Source organism: Tachysurus fulvidraco, chromosome 17 (genome assembly GCF_022655615.1).
Source record: "Tachysurus fulvidraco isolate hzauxx_2018 chromosome 17, HZAU_PFXX_2.0, whole genome shotgun sequence".
Lineage (NCBI taxonomy): Eukaryota > Metazoa > Chordata > Actinopteri > Siluriformes > Bagridae > Tachysurus > Tachysurus fulvidraco.
The window spans coordinates 1,438,417-1,448,416 of record NC_062534.1 but is presented as its reverse complement, the minus strand read 5'-3'; the positions used below and the strand labels follow the sequence as shown (position 1 = coordinate 1,448,416).

Below are 10,000 nucleotides of genomic sequence, written 5' to 3'. Positions count from 1 at the left end.
CAGGAGCTGCTTGCTGATTCAGGAGTTTCACAGAACTGAGTGAAAGTTCTGGTCCTCTGAGAGAAGCTGCAGTGTGTGTGTCGAAAACAGAAGCCTGAAGTAAGCAGAAAACAGCGAAGCTTCACAAATACATCATCATCATCATCATCATCATCATCATCATCACCATCATCATCATCATCATTACCTCCTACTGGAACTCTACACATTCTCACAGAGAGCTACTCTACACTACTCACATCTAATCTACACAACTCTACACTACTCAAATCCAATCTACTCAATTCTACACTACTCAAATATAATCCACACAACTCTACACTACTCACATCTAATCTACACAACTCTACATTACTCAAATACAATCTACTCAATTATACACTACTCAAATCTAATCTACACAACTCTACACTACTCAAATACAATCTACTCAATTATACACTACTCAAATCTAATCTACACAACTCTACACTACTCACATCTAATCTACACAACTCTACACTACTCACATCTAATCTACACAACTCTACACTACTCAAATCTAATCTACTCAACTCTAAACTACTCAAATCTAAGCTACTCAACTCTAAAATACTCAAATCTAATCTACTCAACTCTACACTACTCACATCTAATCTACACAACTCACATCTAATCTACACAACTCTACACTACTCACATCTAATCTACACAACTCACATCTAATCTACACTATACACTACTCACATCTAATCTACACTACTCTACACTACTCACATCTAATCTACTCAACTCTACACTACTCACATCTAATCTACACAAATCTAATCTACTCTACACTGCTCAAATCTAATCTACTCAAATCTACACTACTCACATCTAATTTACTCTACAAAAAAGCTTCCCGACTTGACTTGACTACTGTACACAACTCTACACTACTTCACTCTACAATGCTCTATTCCACTCTAATCTATAGAAGACTACACTACACAACTCACCTTTATTCTACTCTACTCTATTCTACACCTCACCATTCTACTCTATTCTACTCTATTCTACTCTGCTCTATTCTATATCTACATCTATTCTACATCTACTCTACTCTATTCTACATCTACTCTACATCTACTCTACTCTATTCTACATCTACTCTACATCTACTTTACTCTATTCTACATCTACTCTACACTATTCTATTCTACATTTCCTATACATGTACTCTATTCTTCTCTACATCTACTCTACATCTACTCTACATGTACTCTATTCTACTCTACATCTACTCTACATCTACTCTACATCTACTCTACATCTATTCTACATCTACTCTACTCCACTCTCCACCTTTTCATGCAATTGAACAATAAATGTATACTTTAACTTCATCTCATCCATTTATCAGTTTCTGGAAACATTAATAACGAATACATCCAGATGTGTTTTTCATCTCTCTAAATCCATAAATATAACTACAAATTAATAAATTATTAATAATAATAATAATAATAATAATAATAATAATAATAATAATAATAATAATAATAATAATAATAATAATAATAATAATAATAATAATAATAATAATAATAATAATAATAATAATAATAATAATAATAATAATAACAACAATAATAATACTGATAATAATAATAATAATAATAATAATAATAATAATAATAATAATAATAATAATAATAGTCTTAATAATAAAAGTCTTTGTCTTCCTTGTTTTCTTTCTTGTTTATCCTCAGCTCTTTAGACCCCGTGCTTACACACTACGCAGTTTTAGAGTTCTGGAGTTCTGCCTTGAGAAATAAATCAGTTTCATTTGTAATTTTTCACAAAGGCAGAGAAACCAAGATTCCTAAATTGCCCCTGGTTTATTGTTTTTCGTCTAGCACCTCAAAAGTCTTTTGGCCGCTGTAGACATCGAGTGAATGAGGGAGGTCTTTCACCATGCCACATTTCAAAAGATTCCGTGTAACCTCTATTCGCTGGTGATGTGAAGGGAAGAGAGGTCAAGATGCTCGGCTGTAACGCGGCGCCCAGAACGCCGGAACCCCGACGGCGAGAGAACAGAGCGTCTAATGTATTCAGATCAGATGCATGGAAAAAAACAAAAGTTTTTTTTTTGTTTTGAAGCAGATCTGACCTTGATCTTAAGAGATTCTTTTTTTCGAGTGCAGGATCACATCTTCATCATGCCGAGGATTTAAAATTACAATTTTGTCAAGGAGGTCATCCGGAAGGTCACGTGTCGGCCGGCTTAACGTGGAGGTCGTAACGAATGATTTTTGTTGTTCTTATTTATTTATTTATTTATTTATTTATTTATTTATTTATTTATTTATTATTAAAATGTCATTTAAATTTCTTAGAAAATGTATTACAGTGAACATTTACTTTGGTATCAAGAAAATGCCACAATTTGTACTACATGTTTAAGTGTGTAAAATGTGGGGCGTGTCTATGGAAATAAAGGGCGGGGCCGATGCTAACGGATTCATTTCAGATGAAAGTCAGAGAATAATTTCGAATCTCTCCAGCCTTATTTTAGTGTTCATGAGATTTTAGTGTTCATCTTCACCGCGGTAAAAAGAACTCATTATGTCCAGGACGTTCAGCTCGTTCCTTAAAACGTTTTGTTTTCAAATAGCACAATTAGGTTTCTACAAATGTAATACCTGCCATAAGGAGGATTAATTAACACATATGATCTCCGATCCCAAAGTAACGTTCAGGATGTGAATAAATCACGCAGCAGATGATAAATTTGAATCTATTTGCATTTACTCAGCATGTGTTTTGCTCAAGTAAAAACACCACATATTTCTAAAGGAAAGCCCTGAAATGAAAAGACGACTTTAGCTCGTTTTGCCCTCTTAAGACGCTGTGAATAAAAATTATACATTATGACAGGTGAAAATAAGTTTACACTTGTGTTTAAATTTATACTTAATCGCATAATACAGACAGCAAACTGAGATTTTCAGGTTAATTTTTTTTAATTATTATTATTAACTTATAGGAACATTTTGAGTTCTGGTTACTGATTGGTCAGAAGGTGGCGATTAACTAAGGTGCCAGAAGCGCTATACTGTAATTAGTACGTTACCGTTTCTATAGTAACGGCTTATTCGGCTAAATGTGATCGTACGGTAAATAAGTTTTTAGATATCTTCTGGGCTTTGTTTTTTTTTTTGTCTAATTAACTTGAAGTGAGTCTGCAGAAGGAACTACTGTGTACATCTGCTATAATGTTCTAACATTTAATTCAACCTAATTGCTGCTGTAAAAAAAAAAAAAACGACAGAAGACACCAGGACACGCTGGAAAACTCATCATTGAATCTTTTTCTAAAACAGCAAAGCATATAATGTCATAGAGTGTTTATTTCTTACTAATCGGTCCCGAATGACCAAACTTGTACAGTAGAGCAGAAGATTACATCCCGTTTGTGTTACTCTAACAATTATCTGCCGCCGTGACGCTAAAAGCACGGCCATTTTACATAGTATGTGTATATAGTAAAGGTTTAGCAGTATAAAATAATGAGGGAAATGGAGCTCAGGCGCATCACTGGGAGCGAAGTGCTTTTACTGTGTTTGCACTATTTCAGGTCAATGCTGCTGGGCCTGTTCGCTCTTTATTAGCAGGGTGTGAACAATGAGCCATGATAGTTAATAGCAAGACCTCAAGAGCTGCCGAGGGACCGCGAGAGCTGGCGCACTGACAATCAATAGGCACACTTCATTTAGTTTATATCCATCTGCTCCACACTCCGCCTCCATGGCTGTTTTTTTGCTCGCAGAACTGCACTCGCGACGAGTCCTCCAAGCCGAGTTTGTTTATTTAGCATATTTAGCCTGGCTCTAGCCCTCGCTGCCACCCTCATCGACAAAGGAGACGACACCTAAACAGAAGCTGAAAAGATCGAAAGGGTTCCGGCCGCTGATCTTTTCCCCCCGGAACAAATAAGCCTTACAGCATTACTGCTTTACCGCCTCACAGCCTTACTGCCTTATAGCCTCACAGCCTCACTGCTTTATAGCCTCACAGCCTTACTGCTTTACCGCCTCACAGCCTTACAGCCTAACAGCCTCACTGCTTTATAGCCTCACAGCCTTACAGCTTTACTGCCTCACAGCCTTACTGCTTTACCGCCTCACAGCCTTACTGCTTTACCGCCTAACAGCCTTACAGCCTCACAGCCTTACTGCTTTACCGTCTCACAGCCTTACTGCCTTACAGCCTCACTGCCTTACAGCCTCACAGCCTTACTGCCTTACAGCCTCACAGCCTTATAGCCTCACAGCCTCACTGCTTTACCGCCTCACAGCCTTACTGCCTTATAGCCTCACTAATTTTATCTTCATGAACAATTTGTAAACCTAAGCTTGTGCTCAGTAAACTTGTGCAGAGTAACTCAGTAAACCAGTAACTCAGTAAACCAGTAACTCAGTAAACCTGTAACTCGGTAAACCTGTAACTCAGTAAACCAGTAACTCAGTAAACCAGTAACTCAGTAAACCTGTAACTCAGTAACCTGTAACTCGGTAAACCAGTAACTCAGTTACCAGTACCGAGTTACAGGTTTACCGAGTTACTGGTTTACTGAGTTACAGGTTTACCGAGTTACAGGTTACTGAGTTACAGGTTTACCGAGTTACAGGTTACTGAGTTACTGGTTTACTGAGTTACAGGTTTACCGAGTTACAGGTTTACTGAGTTACAGGTTACTGAGTTACTGGTTTACTGAGTTACAGGTTTACCGAGTTACAGGTTTACCGAGCTACAGGTTTACCGAGTTACAGGTTTACCGAGTTACAGGTTACTGAGTTACTGGTTTACTGAGTTACAGGTTTACCGAGTTACAGGTTTACCGAGTTACAGGTTACTGAGTTACAGGTTACTGACTTACTGGTTTACCGAGTTACAGGTTTATTGAGTTACTGGTTTACTGAGTTACAGGTTTACCGAGTTACAGGTTTATTGAGTTACAGGTTCACCGAGTTACTGGTTTACTGAGTTACTGGTTACTGAGTTACTGGTTTACTAAGTTACTGGTTTACTGAGTTACAGGTTTACTGAGTTACAGGTTTACTGAGTTACAGGTTACTGAGTTACTGGTTTACTGAGTTACAGGTTTACTGAGTTACAGGTTACTGAGTTACAGGTTACTGACTTACTGGTTTACCGAGTTACAGGTTTATTGAGTTACTGGTTTACTGAGTTACAGGTTTACCGAGTTACAGGTTTATTGAGTTACAGGTTTACTGAGTTACTGGTTAATGAGTTACTGGTTTACTGACTTACAGGTTTACTGAGTTACAGCTGGTTTATTTATCATATTTAAATCTTGTATTTATTTTTAATTAGACACCACTTTAATAAACCGCTACTTTGGTTTTATAATAATGCATGAATTAAGACAAATAATTATCTCTACAAAAGTAATGGCACCCTATCAAAGGAGAAGGAGATACAGTAGCTGAGCTGCATTATTGGAAGATTTAGAACATCCATCACTTAGCAGGAGCTCTTTCACTGCTAACTGAGTTTTTCAATCATGACTAAATGTAAATGGCGTATTTGCGCTTGGTCATACAGTACAGTATATGACTCAGTGACGTTTTTTCATGTGCAGAAAAGTATAAAGAAAATCTGAAAATCGTAAAAGCTGTCATTTGCTTTGGTCAGGAAAAATATTTACACTTAATTTTATAAAAGAATTAAGCTGGATGTCTGCAAATGTGGTGTATGCAAAACATACAGTAGGTCTAGAAACATCTGGCCAGATGTTGGAGTCCTGCTTGAGTCTCATTGTCACTCAAGCAGATGGATTCTTTAAACATCACGTACTGGAATTAATTGCACATCAACTTCATTAAATAAATAAATAAATAAATAAATAAATAAATAAATAAATAAATAAATAAATAAATAAATAAATAAACGATTTAATGAAAGATTAAAGACAAATCGGGAAAACAGCTGAATTTACACTGAGTACAAAGATCTGAACACTTTTCTCTAACGAGGTGACCCGTTTGCAGGTCTGGTCCTGATTGGCTCTGTCGGGAACCGATCTCCATAATCAGGCCATGCAGTGGAAGTCTCTGGGGGAAAAAGAAAGAAAGAAAGAAAGAAAGAAAGAAAGAAAGAAAGAAAGAAAGAAAGAAAGAAAGAAAGAAAGAACACTACGATGGGCCAGAGCTCTCGCTCAGTCGCCTCTACACTACACATCGCAATCAAGCTGTGATTAGAGGTCCGGCTCTCCAGAACTCTTCTACTCCAGAGCAAGGACGTGAACCAGATAGTAGTGCAAAGTACGGTCGCTAGGCAGCGTACACTCACGAGGACTGGTCATGACCGCCTCCATCAGCTTATTGATTATTGCATCCTTTATTGAATCGATATCAACAACTAACGATGAAGTGATAACACAATAAAACACCAATCCGTCCTGAACTAGGCAAACTAGCTACAGAATAAATCACCCAGAGTCGTGTTGTAATGGGAAAATAATCACCACAGCCCATAATACAGGGTTTTTATTCCCCTCACAACACAGGAAATAAAGATAATCAAGATGACTTTTTATCTGTTTACAGTTACATCTGTCTGAGTATCAGTTCATCCGATTAAACTCAAATACATTCTACACATAAACAGAAATAAGAGAGAGATCACTTAAATTCACTTTAGTAAATTAAAGGAAAAGCTCGTTAGTGAGTGAACGAGAAGAGACGAGGCCAAGAATACATGCAGGACATTTGTGTTTGCATTTGGATCAATTATTATATATCTCCAAAGTGGATGTGGGAGTGATCGTTATTATTGCTGTTTTAACCTCAAGTTTCTTTCTTACTTTCTTTCTTTCTTTCTTTATTTCTTTTTCTTCCTCTTCTTCTTCTTCTTCTTCTTCTTCTAATTATTATTATTATTATTATTATTATTATTATTATTATTATTATTATTATTATTATTATTATTATTATTATTTGTAAATACTTTTTTTAGAAAGCTTTCCAGAAATGTTTTATGTAAAATCAATAAAAATATGTGTGAGTTTAGGCCAAGGTCAACTGACTATTTATTTATTTATTTATTTATTTGTTTATTTGTTTGTTTGTTTGTTTGTTTGTTTGTATAAGAAAAAAAATTACAAAGTAAGTTTGAACCCCTGAAAAATACATTTTATAATTAGCTTTTGAAGTATGAAATATTATTATTATTATTATTATTATTATTATTATAATAATAATAATAATAATAATAATAATAATAATAATAATAATAATAATAATAATAATAATTCTCACCCCTTTTATGAATATTAAATACTGATTTTTATGAGTATATTTTTAGTCTCACACTAATTTGTTATTTTTTTGGGACCTTTTGGTTTTTGGACTGAAGCCTGGAGTTTATTAGCAACACAAATTAACTGTAATATTTCACCATATTAACACTGTGAAGAAACAGCTTTGATTAATTTCACTGCTTAAGGTACAACAATCCAGTACACACACACACACACACACACACACACACACACACACACACACACAAACACACACACACACAAACACATGCTTTCATGCTGTTACAGGAGACACAAAAAAGGTTATCGGTGGCTTCCAAAAAGCCACATGAACACTGATCTAAAACACACGACGCTGGAATCTGGCATCGACACGACTCGTCTAGATGAAGTAAACTAAACAAACCAACTCCACATGAGAGCGAATTAAACTTCCCCATCTGATATTCAGGAGCCCTGTGAGAAGGTGTGATGTTACACCACCATATTAACTTCCCAATCTGCACCGGATCAAATCCGTCTCGGAGCCCAACACCGGAGATAACACACAACACGACCCGCCACATGCTAACAACGGACCATGATTCAGCGTAATTAACCCTGCTTTTCACTCAGAGTCAAAATCATTCAGTCACTCGGGTGTGATGTCATTGATCCTGTGGTTTAACTTAAGTGCGGTGAGTGTTCGAGGTTTGATACGTATCGTGATGTTTAGGTCCAACAACAATAATAAAGTCATAAGTGATGATACTTATGTATTTAAAAGAAAAAAGAAAGAACATAAGTGAAATATAAAAAGCTAGCTTAATATCTACAATATCTACGATTTCTCAGGAAGCGTGTTTTTTTAACCAGCAACAAACATATAGGTGTAAAGCATATCTAAGATCAAGTGTAGCTTTAGATGTGATGACGGTACGCGACATACAGTAAGCTAACAAACTCGCCTGCTGAGTATTTCTCAGTATCAGCTAGCAAACCTGCTAAAACTTTCTACAGTACAGCCTTTTAAAAACAGTTTGCTTTACAAATCAGAAACCTGACACTGGAGACTCATTCCAAATGTCCCCTGTAAACAAACTGTTACTATAGCAACCGTAACCAATGAACATGAACCTGTGATTTGTTACCGTAAACGAATCAACACCTGCCCGGTCGGACCAATCAGAACCCAGAATCCCACAGCGCTGTGGTGTTGATTCATCAATGTGATAGAATGTTGTTTGTTGGAAGGATCATCTCAGATTAAGAAGATCAGAAAACATTGTTCTTTTACTGGCTCGACTTGTTTTAATCTGGCCTACAGGTCAATTAACACACACACACACACACACACACACACACACACACACACACACACACACACACACACACACACACACACACACACACAAATACACACACACACACCGAACCCATGCTGAGCATTTGGCTGCCTGCAAATGAGAGCAGCTGATCTAATAAACGATGACATTGAATTAATTAACGAGAGAAGACTAATAAAGAGTTCAGGTCATGTTTACACCGCGCCGTAACGTTCACCTCTGCACAGGATGAATCTGTGAGTCATTACGTTCATCTCATAACAAACAAGAGAGTCGGGACACGACAGACCTGACTCACGGAGTCTGTAGCCTCGTCCAAACAGAGGTCGTTTATTTATGGAGAGATCAAAATCAGGTGGTCAGTTTTTGACCTTAATGAGTAATTTGCTGGATCTGATTCAGAGTGAAATCGTTTCTCTTAGATTCTCTTGTTTCTCTTTGGTTTCACATTGCGCCTTGTTAAAGAAATAAAAGATTAAAAGAAAGCAAAAAAAATGGTTGGATAATTACAAAAGTCTATTATCCGTTACTCAGACATGTGGGAGGAGAAAAGCTAAAGAAACTCTCATCGAATGAGAAAAAATGAGAAGAAATCACGTCTGACTTTTATCACATGTCTTCTTCATATACTGCTTTAAAAAACCTCCATATATGATTCACTTCATCCGGCCGAATCGATTCGGAGTCGTTTCGGCAGAGTTCGCTCGGAAGCCGACACACCCACTTCACTTAGGCTCTCGGAGACGAACGTGATCGTTTTTCACTCAACACACAAAACCCTGCACATGTGAAAGCACCCTAAAAGCACTTCCTGTCTCTCCTGTCAATCAGAATGATTCTGGGTAAGTGTTTGTGTTCCGTTAGCTTATGGATAAAGAAAATGGTAGTTAGTGCTCTCCTGAAAGTGTGTTCAGCTGTCCGTGAGCACTGAAGGAAGCATATGTTAATCCCAGGTTGTCAACGTTCATGAAGTAAACAAATCTAACAAACACGAGGGGAGAAATATTTATATCTCCAAAAAATATTTAAAAATCCAAAATCCACAGTAGGTCTAAAATTCAGCTTCAACAAGCACACACACACACACACACACACACACACACACACACACACACACACACACACACACACACACACACGAAAAACTTGTCCTTCATCACATAAAAACATCTGGACTGCATTTTTCTACCTGCTTCTAATTCTTTTTTTCCTACAATCCACGTCTATGTTTATAAATGTGGAAGCACAAGCACCATAACAGGTACTTATTGTACCTTCTATTGCTAGCATAAAAAAGACCCCCCCCCCCCAATCATTTAGATCAAATTTATGTTTTTTTTTTAAACATAAAAAATTGTAACAATCA

General features: G+C 36.7%; 1 protein-coding gene across 1 annotated transcript in view; it reads right to left on the bottom strand.

The window, feature by feature from the left end:
* lingo2 (leucine rich repeat and Ig domain containing 2) overlaps positions 1–10,000 on the bottom strand; it is a 259,340-nt gene that overhangs the window by 96,243 nt on the left and 153,097 nt on the right. The gene's annotated exons all lie outside the window — the stretch shown is intronic.